The sequence below is a fragment of the Chlorocebus sabaeus genome, chromosome 5 (assembly GCF_047675955.1).
Source record: "Chlorocebus sabaeus isolate Y175 chromosome 5, mChlSab1.0.hap1, whole genome shotgun sequence".
Classification (NCBI taxonomy): domain Eukaryota; kingdom Metazoa; phylum Chordata; class Mammalia; order Primates; family Cercopithecidae; genus Chlorocebus; species Chlorocebus sabaeus.
This window is the reverse complement of record NC_132908.1, coordinates 65,423,288-65,439,426: the sequence shown is the minus strand read 5'-3', so window position 1 is coordinate 65,439,426 and position 16,139 is coordinate 65,423,288. Positions and strand designations below refer to the sequence as shown.

Genomic DNA, 16,139 nt, shown 5'->3' with positions numbered 1-16,139 from the left:
TGATGATCAAATGATTTCCTGATGCCACAGGCAGGCAATCATTTATGCAACACCTCTTTCAAAACCCAAGTGACACCCACGGGGGCTGTTTGCCTTGTTCATCCTTGAGCAGAGGCAGCTGTGAGCTGGTTGTTCTCAGATCTCTTCCCAGCTGGGTTAGTAACTTGTTTTCCACCAAAGGGCTCCTCAAAGTTCAGCCTCTTCTAGAAGGTACCTCTTTGCACCTTTTTGGGGGATAGACCCCCTAATGTCACATTGCCTTAAAATTTCTCAAGGTGGCACCCCAAAGTGAAGTCCTAGAAACTCACTTCGAAGCCCACAGATTTTAGCTTAGGAAAGTTGCTAAGGCTCTTGGCATCCTCCATCGCAAAGGATCTAAAATAAAGTCCATTTTCTTTTTGCATTTCACAGTGTGTTTAAGGTAGCTGCTGCATGCGGAGCCCTGTACTAGACGCCTTGGGGAAGGCAGATGAATACCCTACTAGAGGGAGGCTTGCGCACTTGCTCACTGACTGCCACAGCCTTCAGAGCCAAGCCCAGCAAGGGTCCCTGGGGACATGGAGAGTGGGTGGAGTGGGTGTAAGGAGTGGAAGTCTCGGGACTTCTCTCAAAGAACTCACAATCCCATAGAGGCATGAAGAGGCAAACACAATGCAGGGTGCTTTATGCACTGCTGGAAGAATGTTCCAGAACAGGTGTACAGGAAGAAGGTGGGAATAGCACCTGTTTTATTTCATTCTCATTCATAACTGACTCTTCAGCAGAATTCAATGTGCTGGTCTTTCTGTTGGGAGTGCCAAGTGTCAGGGCAGGCTTTGTTGGGAGGTGCCATTTGAACAGTTTCTTGAATAATAAACAAAGCTTTGCCTGGCCGATAAAGGGAGGAGGGGCAGTCCAGGCCAAAGAAACAACATGAGCGAATCTCAGAAAACATCTTATGATGTAAGATAAGAAGTGCCTTAAAAGAAATACTAACTTTGCTATGGGAATTCAAAGAATTCCAGAGAAATTCCCAGATTACAAAAGATGCAGTGATGTTTGCCTCTTGATACCTGAATGTGTGCCTCTGAGTCTGGCACTGGCCTAATTCTCCTCCCTCCACCTCTGTAGGGAGGAGACAGCTCATGCTAAAAGCCCTTAGAAATGTTTTCCTCCAAAGACACACCGATTTCCCACTGGGTAATTAGGATGTAGTTGAAGCTTCCTAGAATGTTTGCGGTCTCTGAAGGATACAACTGCGGCAGGCCAGGGATTGGGACTTCTTAATTGATATATTTAATCCACATTTGAATCTCATTTTTCATTTGGCAAGGGCACATGCCTTTTTTTGCCATCTGGATGAGCTTGTTTAAAAATTCATCTATGCGGCCGAGGAGGGTGGATCACCTGAGGTCAGGAGTTCAAGACCAGCCTGGCCAACATGGTAAAACCCCGTCTCTACTAAAAAAAAAAAAAAAAATTAGCTGGGTGTGTGGTAGACACCTGTAATCCCAGCTACTTGGAGACTGGGGCAGGAGAATAACTTGAACCCAGGAGGCAGAGGTTGCAGTGAGCCGAGATCGTGCCATTGCACTCCAGCCTGGGCAACAAGAGTGAAACTCTGTCTCAAAAAAAATAAAATAAATAAATAAATCATCTGTGCATGTATACAGGTAAAATGGCCAAAGTGCTGCATTTGATTGGAAAATGGCTTCATTCTATAATATACTCTCTAATGATTTAGGATCAGAGGACTTTTCATTCTTCCAGACCTCGACTGCTCTATGGCCAATACAGTGTTTTCCAACCTGCTCCTGTCCCAACCTGATTCTGAAATCTAGAAGGGCTTCTCTGGGCTGGGACTTTCCAATGCACACTGTTAGGGTGGACATGACCAGCCTGCCTGGCCAGACCTCACCTTCCAGGGATTTTGTGTAAGGGCCATGGTGACAGAAATGACTGCAGTAAGCTCAGGGAAGGACAGGAGGCTCCCTAACCAATACCAAATGGGGCTGAGGGGACAGGAGGCTGCAGTGCCAGCTGACCCTGAGTGTTGGGAACCTTCGCTGGGGAGAGAATGGCATCCACATTCTCTCATTAAAACCCTCTGGTGGGCCAGGCGTGGTGGCTCATGCCTGTAATACCAACACTTTGGGAGGCCGAGGCGGGTGGATCACTTGAGGTTAGGAGTTCGAGACCAGCCTGGCCAACATGGTGAAACCCCATCTCTACTAAAATACAAAAATTAGCCGGGCATGGTGGCCTGCACCTGTAATCCCAGCTACTCAGGAGGCTGAGGCAGGAGGAGAATCACTTTAACCGGAGAGGCAGAGGTTGCAGTAAGCCGAGATCACGCCATTGCACCCCAGCCTAGGTGACAGAGTGAGACTCCATCTCAAAAACAAACAAAAAAACAAAACCCTCTGGTGTCAGGGAGGGCTATGGTGACCCTGGCCAGGTGGTGGGTGGCCAGGTGGGGGACTGTAATGGAGGGGATGGAGAGGTTAGAACTGACTCCGTGAAAAGTCTGCACTGCCCCCAGGAGACACTTATTCTAGCTCCCCACAGTGCAGAGGAGCACCCTAGCTTTCTGGTCTGGGAAGCTGGTCCCTCCAGGATAGGCATGTACCACTGGCTTCTAGATCCAAGTGGGAGGGTTTTCCCTAGAGGCCTGGCTCACAAGCCAGAGGCTACCCCAAGCCACTTGCAGTTAAGCCACCCTCACAAGCCAAATGGCAGCACTCCCAGGGATGCTGCGGTGCAGAGGCCATGAGTCCAGGCTCCCCCAGGGGCCTTTCATGCTCCCCGGCACTGGTACTGGGTCATGTGCCTCCCCTGCCATTGGCATCTGGCCCAGCTTGGTTAAGCTACAGGACTCCCATCTCTAGGAGCAAACATTTAGCTGGTAGCTCAGGGGTTGAAAAAGGATGAAGAACTCTGGGCATAGGCACACAAAACTCAGCTGCTGCCGTAACCTAGACCTTAGGCCAGATTGGATGACTAGGCTTCTGTTTTATCCCAAGGACCCAGCCCCACCAGGCAGTAAGAGGGAAGAGAATTCATGTGTATTGAGTACCCTACGTGCCGAGCACTGTGCTAGCCCCTTTACCTTCATGTTCTCATTTAATCCTCCCAATCATGCCATGGGGTAGGCGAGGTTACACAGCAAGATCTGCCAACTTCTGTTTTACAGGATATAATTGCTGAAAACAAGCAAAAATGCTGGATGAAACATGAAAAACACTTCGTTAGAAGCAACGAAGAACTGGCAAGAGAAAAAGGAATAAGGTCAGAATCTAAGGAGAGGTAAGAACCTAGACAAGTAGGAAGCACTGAAGTCATTTTGGCTCTGTGGGTGTTTGCTGATATATAAGTTTGCTGATATATATACATATATCAAGTTTTGGTTTTTTTGTTTGTTTTGTTTGTTTGTTGTGTGTGTGTGTGTGTGTGTTTGATATGGAGTCTTGCTCTGTTGCCCAGGCTGGAGTACAGTGGTGTGATCTCGGCTCACTGCAACCTCTGCCTCCCAGGTTCCAAGAATTCTCACGCCTCAGTCTCCTGAGTAGCCGGGATTACAGGCACCTGCCACCATGCCCAGCTAAGTTTTGTATTTTTAATAGAGATAGGGTTTCACCATGTTGCCCAGGCTGGTCTCAAACTCCTGACCTCAAGTGATCTGCCCCCTTGGCCTCCCAAAGTGCTGGGATTACAGGCGTGAGCCACCACACCTAGCCAAGAACCTCAGTTTTAATGAGCTTGTGGGCCAGTGTGACAAATGTCAAATCTCAAGGCCTGTCCCCAGTGGGGAATCTATCAGGAGGCTCTCCTAGATTAAGCTGGCACCCTAACAGGTCTCCCTGCCTTGAGAATGCAAGAGAAGAGGGGAGGAGATGTCACTGAGATGTTGTAACCACAAGCTGGCCATCATTTAGATTGGCGGCCCAAGTTCACATCATTTGGGTGATTCATAAAACCTCTACTCATGAATTTAAAGTACCCCTGGGGCCAGGTGCGGTGGTTCATGCCTGTAATCCCAGCACTTTGGGAGGCCAAGGCAGGCGGATCATTTGAGGCCAGGAGTTCAAGACCAGCCTGGCCAACATGGTAAAATTCCGTCTTTACCAAAAATATAAAAATTAGTCAGGCGTGATGGCACGTGGCTGTAATCCCAGCTACTCAGGAGGCTGAGGTAGAAGAATTGCTTGAACCCAAGAGGCGGAGGCTGCAGTGAGCTGAGATTGTGCCACTGCACTGCGGCCTGGGTGACAGAGAGAGACTCTGACTCAAAAAATAAAATAAAATAAAATAAAATAAAATAAAATACAATAAAATAAAATAATAAGGTACCCCTGGACTGCTAATGCCCCCAGCACCTGGTAGAGGGACCCATCATCCTTTCTGGGGAGAGGCATATTCATCCTAGGCCTCAGTTAAGTACCCACCAATAAGTTTTCAATTATACTCGGTGGTATATAAGCCCCAAATAAGTCAGCTACAAAAGGAAACCTGAGAACCAGGAGAAACAACAGACAGCAGACATAGACCTACAACAACTTGAGATCATGGAATTATCTAGCATCGATTAGAAAACATACTTACCATGTGTAACAAAATAAAAGACAAGCTTGAAAATACCTTTTGGGTGTAGAAAACTATAAAGAGTGACCTAACAGATTTGAGAAGGAAGCAAATTTTCAGCAGTCTTGAGAAAGGGGTATATTTTTCAGAGGTGAAAAAGATATCATAACTGAAATTTTAAAATGCAGTGGAAAGGACAGTTTGTGAGCTGGCAGATGGTTTAGAAAAAAGCAATGGGGGCCAGGCACGGTAGCTCTTGCCTGTAATCCCAACACTTTGGGAGTCTGAGCTAGGCGGATCACTTGAGGTCAGGAGTTCGAGACCAGCCTGGCCAACGTGGTGAAACTCCGTCTCTACTAAAAATACAAAAATTAGCTGGGTGTAGTGTCAGGCACCTGTAATCCCAGCTTCTCGGAAGGCTGAGGCAGGAGAATGACTTGAACCTGGGAGGTGGAGGTTGCAATGAGCTGAGATCGCACCACTGCACTCCAGCCTGGGTGACAGAGACAGACTTTGTCTCAAAAAAAAAAAAAAAAAAAAAAAAAAAAAAAATTGGCCAGGCATGGTGATGTGGGCTTGTAATTCCAGCTACTAGGGAGGCTAAGGCACGAGAATCACCTAAACCTGGGAGGCAGAGGTTGCAGTGAATCGAGATCACGCCACTGCACTCCAGCCTGGGCAACAGAGCAAGACTCTGTCTCAAAAAGAAAAAAGCAATGGAAAACAGCACAGAGAGACCAAAAGACAAAATATATGGAAGAAAAATTAAGAGACGTGGAAGAGATCAGCCTATGATTAGTAGGAGTTTTAGGAGGAAAGAAGAGGGAGAATGGATGGAGAGAGGCAATATGTGAAGAGATATTGGCTGAGAATTTTTCCAGAATTGATAAGACACACCACTCATAGATGTTAAGAATCCTAAGGAATTCCTACCAGGATTTTTAAAAAAGAAGAAAAGAAAGAAATACATATTTAAACGTGTATCATAAATTGCAGAATACACAGACATCACTCACATATGAGAGAGAGAGAGAGAGAGAGAGAGAGAGAGAGAGAGAGAGAGAGAGAGAAAACCAGAGGGAAAATGTCAGTATACCTTAGACTAACAGCTGATTTGTCAACTTCCACATAGAAAGGTAGGGAGGGATGACCTGACACCCTAGAATTCTTTATCCAGTGAAAATATCTTCCAGAATGAGCACCAAACAAACATATTGTCAGAAAAATGATAACTGAGAATATATAATTAGTGAACTCTTATTAAATGATATTCTAAAGGATGCACATTAGGTGGAAGGAAAGTGATCCCAGATGGAAGATCTAGGATGCAAGAAGGTATGAGGAGCTATGAAAATGGTAAATATGTGGGTAGAGCTAGGCAAACATGGACTATATAATATAATAATCACTCTAAGGTTTTCTGAAGTTACAACAAAACAAGAGATAATGAAAATATGCAGAGTCAAGATGGTGGGAAACAGTTAAAATGCTTTAAGGTCTTGCAATACCGAAGAGGAAGGTAAAGTGATTGACTAACTTTAGACCTTGATAAGTATGCATGTGGTAATTTCCAGGGCAGCCACTAAAAAGAAAAAGAAAAAGAAACACCATGTATAACTTTCAATTTGTAGAGGAGAAAAAAGACAATAACAAAAAAATTAATGCAAAAGAAAAACAAGAAAAAGAGAGAAAAATGGCACAAAATAGAACAGTGGATTCAGGATCACGTAGTATGTGTGTGACAGAGCTGGGCCTTGTTCCCTGTTCCATGGAGCTTTGGAAAGTTGTCCCCTACCCCTAGAGTACTCCAACTGTCTCCTACCCCTAGAATACCCCAACTGTCTCCTGACACAGCCCCCAGCACTACTTGTCTACTGTACCTGTCTGAGCACCACCAGGCTTCACACCCACCACTTCCTCTGCTCCCCGCTCAATGCTGGGATCCCTGAGGCCAGAGACTCAGACTATGGCAGGGGCTTATCCTGGGCGATGAGCTAATGACTATGTGTGGCCCTCTTAAGTGTCTGTACTTCTGTCACAGTCACCTGGGTTTTGCCTAACCCTGTCTTGAAGTTTGATACCTGCTAGTACTGTTGACCCACCTCCCCTTTCCTCTTTACCCCAGTTCTACTGGTGCCTGGATTCTGAACTTGTAAGCTCTCACCTGAGCCTTTGCAACAGCCTCACAACTGGTCTTCCTGATGCCACCTGACTCTTCTGATCCACTCTTTAAGAATGCTGAGGCATTGCTGCTCTTTGGCTCAGAAATGATCCATCCTATGAGAAGGCCCAGAGTCTGAACAGACAACATTAACAATGATCATCTGTTGGGCACTTACTGTATGCAGGCACCTACTGTGCACATCACAAGCAATATCTTCACTTACTCCTTACAGCTACCCTTTGAGTTGGTTTTACTGATGAGGAAACTGAGGCTTTGAGAGAGGAACCAACTTGCCCAAGGTTGCCCATCTATGAAGCAGTAAAGCTAGATCTACATGTCTGACTCAGAGAGGTCATGCCCATAAAGCATTAAGTTGGCTTTCAAGGATGTTGATAAATTGATCCCAAGCCAATATCTTAGCCTCATCATCCCTATATTCACCTATATTAGGCAACACAGGCCATTTGTTATCCCCTGAGCATGCCCTTGTTGATCTCCACTCCCTACCTTTGCTCACACACGTTCCTCCTCCTGAAATTTCCTTCTCTCGTTTCTATCCTTCCAGAAGTCTTGTCCTAAATGTCTCCTCCCCAGGGAAGATCTCATTCCTTTAATGATTGTCAGAGCCTTGCATTACACTCAAGCATGTTCATGTGTCACCTTCTCTAGTGGGCAGCAAGTTAATTGGGAGCCGAGACCAAGCCTGATTCATTCTCGGCTCCTCAGAAGTGCCCCGTACTGTGCACGGCACGCATGTTTTCTGAATTCTTTCAATCCAGTTCACGCAGACAGGTAGAAGCTGCACACAAGCAGATCCTTTCCCGAGCAGCACAGCTTAGAGGATGTGGCACGTTTTGCGGAGCTTGGCACGTGGGGCATTTGTGCATGTGCTGTGTAATCATCCCAGCCACATACCCTTTCTGTGTATGGTGCAAAGGAGACATTCTTGTGGGCAGAGGCGCTCCCGGGAGGTGTAAGCTCTGAGCTCAGGACCTCTTTTCGGTGGACACTCTTATTTCTCTTACCTTCAGAAATGAATGCCAGCTTTATTAACCCCAAGCCTCCATCCCTGACAGGGGCATGCATCTCACAGTGTCCTTCCCAGAACTTATAGGAAAACTGTAAACTGCAGCTTGCAAACCTCCCAGCTTCTCCTGCCAAAACTTGGACATGGGCAAATCACACTGAGAAAATCCATACTGGCCGGACGCAGTGGCTCACACCTGTAATCCCAGCACTTTGAGAGGTCAAGGTGGGTGGATTGCCTGAGCTCAGGAGTTCGAGATCAGCCTGGGAAACATGGCGAAATCCCATCTGTACTAAAAATACAAAAAAATTAGCCAGGCGTGGTGGTGCTCACCGGTAGTCCCAGCTACTTAGGAGGCTGAGGCATGAGAATCACTTGAACCCGGGAGGCGGAGGTTGCAGTGAGCCAAGATCACATCACTGCACTCCAGCCTGGGCAACAGAGCAAGACTCTGTCTCAAAAACAACAACAATAACAATCCATATAGATTTGGGCGGTGTGGAGGATGCCAGATGAAGAGGAGATATGATGGAATGAGGAAGAGTCAGACCTGTCTGTGCCCAGGAGTTTACAATTTAAGTGGGAAGATAAGACACATGGGAAAGCTATGCAGAGGGAAATGAGATGATGCTTAATTACCAGTTTCAGGTCACAGGTGAAGAGGTTTTGCAAGACTGAGCCTTGCAGACAGGCTTAGCACATGGAAGGGTGGCCAAGCCTGAGGGGTGACAGGGCAGGAAACAGGCCTGCCCACCTCACAGAAACTGGGATCCAAGCTGGGTCTTGGTCCCCTGAGAGGAAGGGCATTCGTGCATGCAGAGCCGAGGGTTAGGAGAAGAGTATTCACCTAGTAAAGGGTGTGGGTGTCCACCCTGGCTGGGTGGACAGAGACTCAAATGAAAAGGCTGGGAAAAAGGTTGGAAATTGGCCAGGTTGAGAGACTTAGGTCCTGAAGGGGTCAGCAAGGCATTGTGGAGGGCCTGCTGCAAGCAGAACTGAAGGAAGGTACATCCAGGCAGCCTTTACTTCCTCTCCTCCACAGCCTTGGTGCTGTGAACTGACACCCAAACCCTCCAGGAGCACTCCCTTTCTAGACCCAACAAAGGGCAGAAGAAAAAAATAAAGCCTGGATCCATTTGAAAAGGGGCCAACCAGCCCCTCCCAAACCTAGTTCTTTGACTTGCACCCAAGACTTAAATACACCCTTTGAAACTCCTCATCCATTGAAGTTCCTTTCCTTTGAAACCATAAAAGAATGTAGGGCTGCATTTTGCCTTGGTGGTAGGAAAATTCCACATGCAACTTGCAGCATTTACAGGGTGGAGACTTCTGTCCTGGGAGCAGGAGGTCTGAGCCCAGGCCTTTCCACAACAGTGACAGCCAGGGGCCTGGCAGTGCAGCCCAGAGGTCGAGGCATGTTCTGGAGTCAGGTCCTGTGTGATAAGCCAGTTGAGTGACCTTAAGCAGGCCACTGGATCTTGTGAAATCCCAGTTTTCTCACTCCTAAAATGAAGACAACATCTGCCCTCACTCTGGAAGGCTGCATACCTTTCATGCACAGGGGTGGTATGCACGTGCCAACAAGGGTATCAGGCCAGCTGACATCTGGTTGGTTTTCTCTCCCTGTGGGAACTTCCATATCCTTTGGCAGTCACTGCTGCAGATGAATATATGGGATGGCAAATTGTCACCAGAAATAAACAGCCATCAAGAGTAGAATGGCCTCAAAGGTATGCCATCTAGTCTTTGCCTCTGTGACCAACACCAAATGAGGCTCCATGACATCCAGAGCAGGGTGAGAGGGATCTCTGTCCCCACCAAGTGCTTAAGTGTACAGCAGGAGGTCAGCGGCTGAAGAATGTATTATAGGAGACATCAGAGACTGGAATAGATGGCAGCTTCATGAAGAGGTGGAGACAGAGGTGTAGTGGGGAGAGGGCAGAATACTGACTCAGAGCACCAGGAATCTTAAAAAGAAAATGGCTGAACCAAGACCCTTACCTCATACCATAGACAACAATTAACTCAAAATGAATCATGGACCTAAATGTAAGAACTAAAACTATAAAACAACCAGAAGAGAACATAGGAGAAATTCTTTGTGGCTTTGGATTTACAAAGATTTCCTAAAAGTACACAAAAAGCACAAGCTGTAAAGATAAACATCAATACCTTGATCTAAAAATCATCATCATGATTTAAAACTTTTGTGGGCTGGGTACAGTGGCTCATGCCTGTAATCCCAGCATTTTGGGTGGCCGAGTGGGCGGATCACTTGAGGTCAGGAGTTCAAGACCAACCTGGCCAACATGGTGAAACCCTGTCTCTACTAAAAATACAAAAATTAGCTGGGTGTGGTGGCATGCACCTGTAATCCCAGCTACTCGGGAAGCTGAAGTACAAGAATTACGTGAACTCTGGAGCTGAGATCATGCCACTGCACTCCAGCCTAGGCAACAGAGTAAGAGTCCATCTCAAAAAAATAAAAATAAAAATAGCTTCCTGCCATCTTGGATCATGTGGAAGCCTACTGGGAACAGGACTTCTAAAAGAAAATATGTGTGGAAGGCTGTGGTTCAAGGCCATTTTTGCTGGGTGTAAGCGCGGTCTCCAGAACCAAAGGGAGCACACAGCTCTTCTTAAAATTAAAGATGATTATGCCTGAGATGAAACCGAATTCTATTTGGACAAGAGACGCACTTATGTATACAAAGCAAAGAACAACACAGTGACTCCTGGCGGCAAACAAAACAAAACCAGAGTAACCTGGGGAAAGGTAACTCAAGCCCATGGAAACAGTGGCATGTTTCGTACCAAGTTCCGAAGGAATCATCCTGCTAAGGCAGGAAGCCTGTCATGGGGACACAGAATCCGAGTGATGCTGTACCCCTCAAGGATTTAAACTAATGAAAAGTCAATAAATAAACATGGACTTGTGCTCTTGTACAAAATAAATAAAATAAAATAAAAATAAAAAAGATTTAAAACTTTTGTGCTTCAAAATGCACTGCTACAAAAATGAAGAAGTATGGGCCAAGTGCAGTGGCTCACACCTGTAGTCCCAGCACTTTGGGAGGCCGAGGTGGGAGGATCACTTGAGGTCAGGAGTTCAAGGCCAGCCTGGCCAATATGGTGAAACCTCGTCTCTACTAAAAATACAAAAATTAGCCAGGTGTGGTCATGGGCACCTGTAATCCCAGCTACTTGGGAGGCTGAGGCATGAGAATCTCTTGAACCCGGAGGCAGAGGTTTCAGTGAGCTGAGATGGTGCCACTGCACTCCAGCCTGGGAGACAGAGCGAAACTGTCTCAAAATACAAAAAAAAACCAATAAAAAGGGTAAAGAATTTGAAGAGACACTTCACCAAACAAGATGTTTGGATGGCAAGTAAGCATATGAAAAGATGTTCAACATCATTAGTCATTAGAGAAGTACAAATTAAAATTACAATGAGATACTACTACACACCCACTAGAATGGCTAAAATTAAAAAGACTGACCATACCTTGTGTTGACAAGGATATAGAGCAGCTGCAACTCTCATAAACAGCTGGTGTGGATAGAAAATGGTTCAACCACTTTGGAAAACAGTTAGCAGTTTCTTTAAAAGTTGAACATACGGCTAGGCGCAGTGGCTCACGCCTGTAATCCTAGCACTTTGGGAGGCCAAGGTGGGTGGATCACGAGGTCAGGAGATCGAGACCATCCTGGCTAACACGGTGAAACCCCGTCTCTACTAAAAATACAAAAGATTAGCCAGGTGTGGTGGCAGGTGCCTATAGTCCCAGCTACTTGGAAGGCTGAGGCAGGAGAATGGCATGAACCCAGGTGGTGGAGCTTCTAGTGAGCTGAGATCGTGCCACTGCACTCCAGCCTGGGCGACAGAGCAAGACTTGGTTTAAAAAAAAAAAAAAAAGTTGAACATACGCCAGTTATTCGATTTCTAGGTACTCTGCCAAGAGAAATAAAAGCATATATTCACATAAATACTTGTGAGTGAACAGTCATAGCAACTTTATTCGTAATAGCCCCCAAACTAGAAAGAACTCAAAAAGTCCACTGACTAATGAATGGATAAACAAATTGTGGTATATTCATATAATGGAATACTACTCAGCAATAGAAAGGAACAAACTGTTTATACAATGATATGGATGAGCCTTAAAACAATGACATTGAGTGAAAGAAGACAGACCCAAAAAAGTGCACATACTGCATGATTCTACATACATACAATTCTAGAAAATGTGAACTAATCCGTAGTGACTGACAGCAGATCAGTGGTTGACTGGGGGCAGGAGGGCAGCAAGCAAGGATTTCCATGGGTACAAGGAAATGAGTGATGGAGATAGTCATTGTCCACTGTGGTGCTGGTTTCACAGGGCAGACGTATGTCAAAAATCCATCAAAGTGTGCAGTTTACTGTATATCAATTATGCTCAATAAAGCTGTGCAAAAGACGGAGGAGGGGAGGGAGGTAGCAGCTCTTGGCCCCAGGGGGACAACCAGTCACTCCTTAGGGTTTATCTACAGAATCTATGAATTCACTCTCCTCTACCACCCAGGGGTTCTTTACCAACTCAGTTACACCTCCCCAACTTGTCCCATGTTCTTTGAGGGCAGGGACTCTGCCTTCTGTATCAAGTCTCTCCTGTTGAGAAAGTGGATAATGGCAATGATGAGGCAGCTTCCGTGGGTGGTAGGAGAGGGGCCGGTCTATCATTAGGACAAGGGCTGATCACATCTGGATCTTGGGGGAGTCTACCCAACTGTGGGGCAATAACACCACTGCCATTTCTACCTTGTTTGTAGAATTCATGGTGACTCACTCCAGGAAGACTCCCAGCACTGCTGAGGAACAGGATAAGGCAGAGGTGAGATGGTGAGCTACACTTGACTGTGAAGGAACTGAACCCCCAGGGCTCACCCTTCAAGTTGGGGCTGTTGGACAAGATGATCCTTATGTAATCCACAGAGAACCATTTACTTCTGAAGCGAGGAAGCCAATGCTGTGTGCAAGGTGCTCCTCCAAACCTGCTGAACCTAGATTCCACTGTTTACCACACTGACCTGATTGAAGTCTCTGTGGTCTGTGGTCACCATCATTCTGGTTGAGGCACCCCGAGGCTGACAACCTTGCTAAGCCAGAGCTGGAGCTCTCCCTTCTAGAAGCCAGGCCAGAATCCTGCGTGGCCACCAAGTCTTGACTTTCGGAGGCCAAACACTTGATTCAACATGATGAAGCTCATTTCTGTTGCATTCAAGCACCACGAGGGCCTTCGGTAGTGATAGTTCCCATAGATTTGTGTAAACCAAAGTATGGACTAGCTTACACATGCAATCCTTCACTTCGATGCTGGTCCTGCCAACCTCTATGATCTGCCCTCACCCCTGTGGATTTTCCTTGATAGCGTTACTCTTACTAAAGTAAAGCTTGATTCAAAAATCCAACCACATGGGCTGGTTCGAAGGTAGTGTGTTATCTCAGTTGATTGCTCACTGTCAGTTACAGGTTGAACTCCTTGTTCTACTCTTTCCCCCTTCTTGCCACTGCACTTGACTAGTTTAAAAAAATATCCAACTACAAAATGGACATATGTGTTGGGTTATATGACACTTATGTGACAAAGGAATAAGTCATTTGATGAATAAGTGTCCTGGGTGTCCCTTTAAATCAGACACTTGAGCCAGGCACGGTGGCTTAGGTCTGTAATCCCAGCACTTTGGGAGGCCGAGGCAGCTGTATCACCTGAGGTCAAGAGTTTGAGACCAGCCCAGCCAATATGGTGAAACCGCGTCTCTACTAAAAATACAAAAATTAGCTGGGTGTGGTAGCAGCGCCTGTAATCCCAGCTACTTGGGAGGCTGAGGCAGGAGAAGCGCTTGAACCTGGGAGGCAGAGAGTGCAGTGAGCCAAGATGGTGCCACTGCACTCCAGCCTGGGCGAAAGAGTGAGACTCCATCTCAAAAAATAATTAATTAATTAATTAATCACACAGTCTCTCATGGGCATTCACGAAATAATCTGGTCTGTGGAAACTCCCTGCAGGGGGATTTTCAAATGTGCCTGGGAAGTAAGGTGATACGTCTAGTGAGAGTCACCCTTTCCTCTGGGCCCTGCTAGGGCTCCATTTCCTCAGGAAGTTCCCCTGACTTTGAAAGGGGCCAAGCTGCAGAGGGGGGAGAAGGGCATGTGTGGTGGAGATCTGCACTTCCTCTCTAGGCCATTCTCGGTGCCCCGCTGACCTCCATTGACTCCACAGAACTTGCCCTGCTCTCTAGCCTGGCACAGTGGCTCCATAGACTTTGAGCTCACCTCCCATGCTCCCAGGCACTCCTAACCGAGCTCAGCTCCTCAAATGGTGGGAAAGGTCTGTTGTTTAGATCTCTCATCCATTAGACATCAGGTGACACCACTTGGCCAAGTAACCTAGCAATCCTGCTGATGCATTTTAATTGAAACCATATGCCCAGAATGGCCACCCCAGTAAGCAGGGCAAAATGAAGTGGCCTCTCCCCAGGATGAGCACCTACACAAGGCACAGCACATTGCCACAGCACACGTCTCCCCAGTACAAATGCACTTGTATCTTAACAGAAGAGCTCTCCTGGCCACTGCAACTGGGGACACAAGGGTGTGAAAATGAGCAGGGCACTAAGGCTAACTGCAGAGTCAGATGGAGGAGGACATAGGCACCTGAGATCTAAGACCGATCCTTGGAGCCCTGAGGCAAGCTGTGAATCCCACACTGGTGTGTGCATCTAAGTGGCACCAGGTGGAGGGGAATCACGGTTCTGACCCTGAGACCACCCACCTCCTTGATGGGAGCTCAGGCCCCTATCCAAATAGTTACGGTGTGCCCACTAAGTGCTGACACTGTGGACTCAGTGGTAAACAAGGACAAGCCCTTGCCCTCAAGTTTTCACAGCTTCATCTCTGTGGCATCAGCCCTGAGATATCATGAAGCAAGAGCAGGGCTGGCCAGATTGGGTGCCAAAAGTGGCCCAGGTAGAACTGCAGAACTCCATCTCTTAGTGAAGGGAGAGAGAACTCAGGATAGGACAGGGCAGGGCCAGACATTCTCAACTGAAGCCACTGAGACCTTGGCCAAAACCAAATAGGGACATGTGTGTGAATTCTGGCCAGGATCAGAAAGCAGCCAAGGCTGGCCAAGCTTCAAGAGGGCCTGAACCAAGTCGCAGGTCACATCACAGCTTCTTCTAAAAGGGCAGCTCCTATAGCAGCCTGGGGCCAGAGGTGCAGCAGCCTGGGCTGGGAGCAAAGGCTGGGCTTGCAGGGAAGAGCAAGAGTGTACAAGTGAGTGGAAAGATTCAGAAGGTGGCCTGATAGGTGGCAGAGGAGGAGCAACCCTAGTGGGCATAGAGGTGACAGCAAAGGATGGGGCCATGCTGTGCATCACAGCCCAGGGGGCAGACCCTAGTCAGAACTATGGCTCCACGCTACCTTCCCAAAAGTCCCCATCTGAGATGCTCAGAAGCCAGAGCCCCTCAGCTGCTCCAGCTGGCTTCTGGTTTCTGCTTTTCACTCACTACCTCCCTCCTAGCCACCCTTCATAGGCTTCAGCTTTCTTGACTGTGTTACCTGTGTCCCTGCTGTGGACCCCACATCAGGGTTAGGCTTCCTTGGTTTGGCTCTGGGGTAGCCCCATGTCCCGCTGTCTCTCCTATCTTCTGTCTATTGGGGTCCCACCTGACCCAAGTCTGGCCTCACCCCACAGCTACCTGACAAAGTATGAGGTTCGCTGGTGGTTCCTGACAAGGCTTTCCATGATCCCACTTTTTAAATTATTATTTTTATTATTATTTTTGAGACAGAGTCTCGCTCTGTGCCCCAGGCTGGAGTGCAGTGGCACGATTTCAACCCCTGGTTTCAAGCGATTCTCCCACCTCAGTCTCTCAAGTAGCTGGAACTACAGGCGTGCACCACGCCCGGCTAATTTTTGTATTTTTAGCAGAGACAGGGTTTTGCTATGTTGCCCAGACTGGTCTCGAACTCCTGAGCTCAAGCGATCCATCTGCCTCAGCCGAGTGATCCATCACTCAGCTCAAGTGATCCATAGCTCACTACAGCCTCCACCTCCTGGGCTCAAGCAATCCTCCCACCTCAGCTTCCCTAAGTGCTGGGATTACAGGTGAGAGCCATTGCTCTCGGGCCTTGACCCCACTTGACGTGGGATGGTCCAGACAGGAACAAGGAGTATGTGGCTCTAGAGAAGAGGGCCAAATGCAGGAAATCAGAAGGTTGACACTTCGGTAAGAAACCAGGGACCACTCAGGAGCTGGGTCTGGAGGCGCCCCAGGTCTGCTGGGCAGGCATGAACTAGAAGCAGGTTTGGCTCCAGATTCAAGAGACAGAGTTCTGAGGGC

At 47.4% G+C, this 16,139-nt stretch overlaps 1 pseudogene; it reads left to right on the top strand.

Moving 5' to 3' along the window:
- The first annotated feature begins 10,288 nt into the window (after positions 1 to 10,288).
- On the top strand, positions 10,289 to 11,171 carry LOC119627615 (large ribosomal subunit protein eL33 pseudogene; annotated as a pseudogene).
- The last annotated feature ends 4,968 nt before the right edge of the window (positions 11,172 to 16,139 follow it).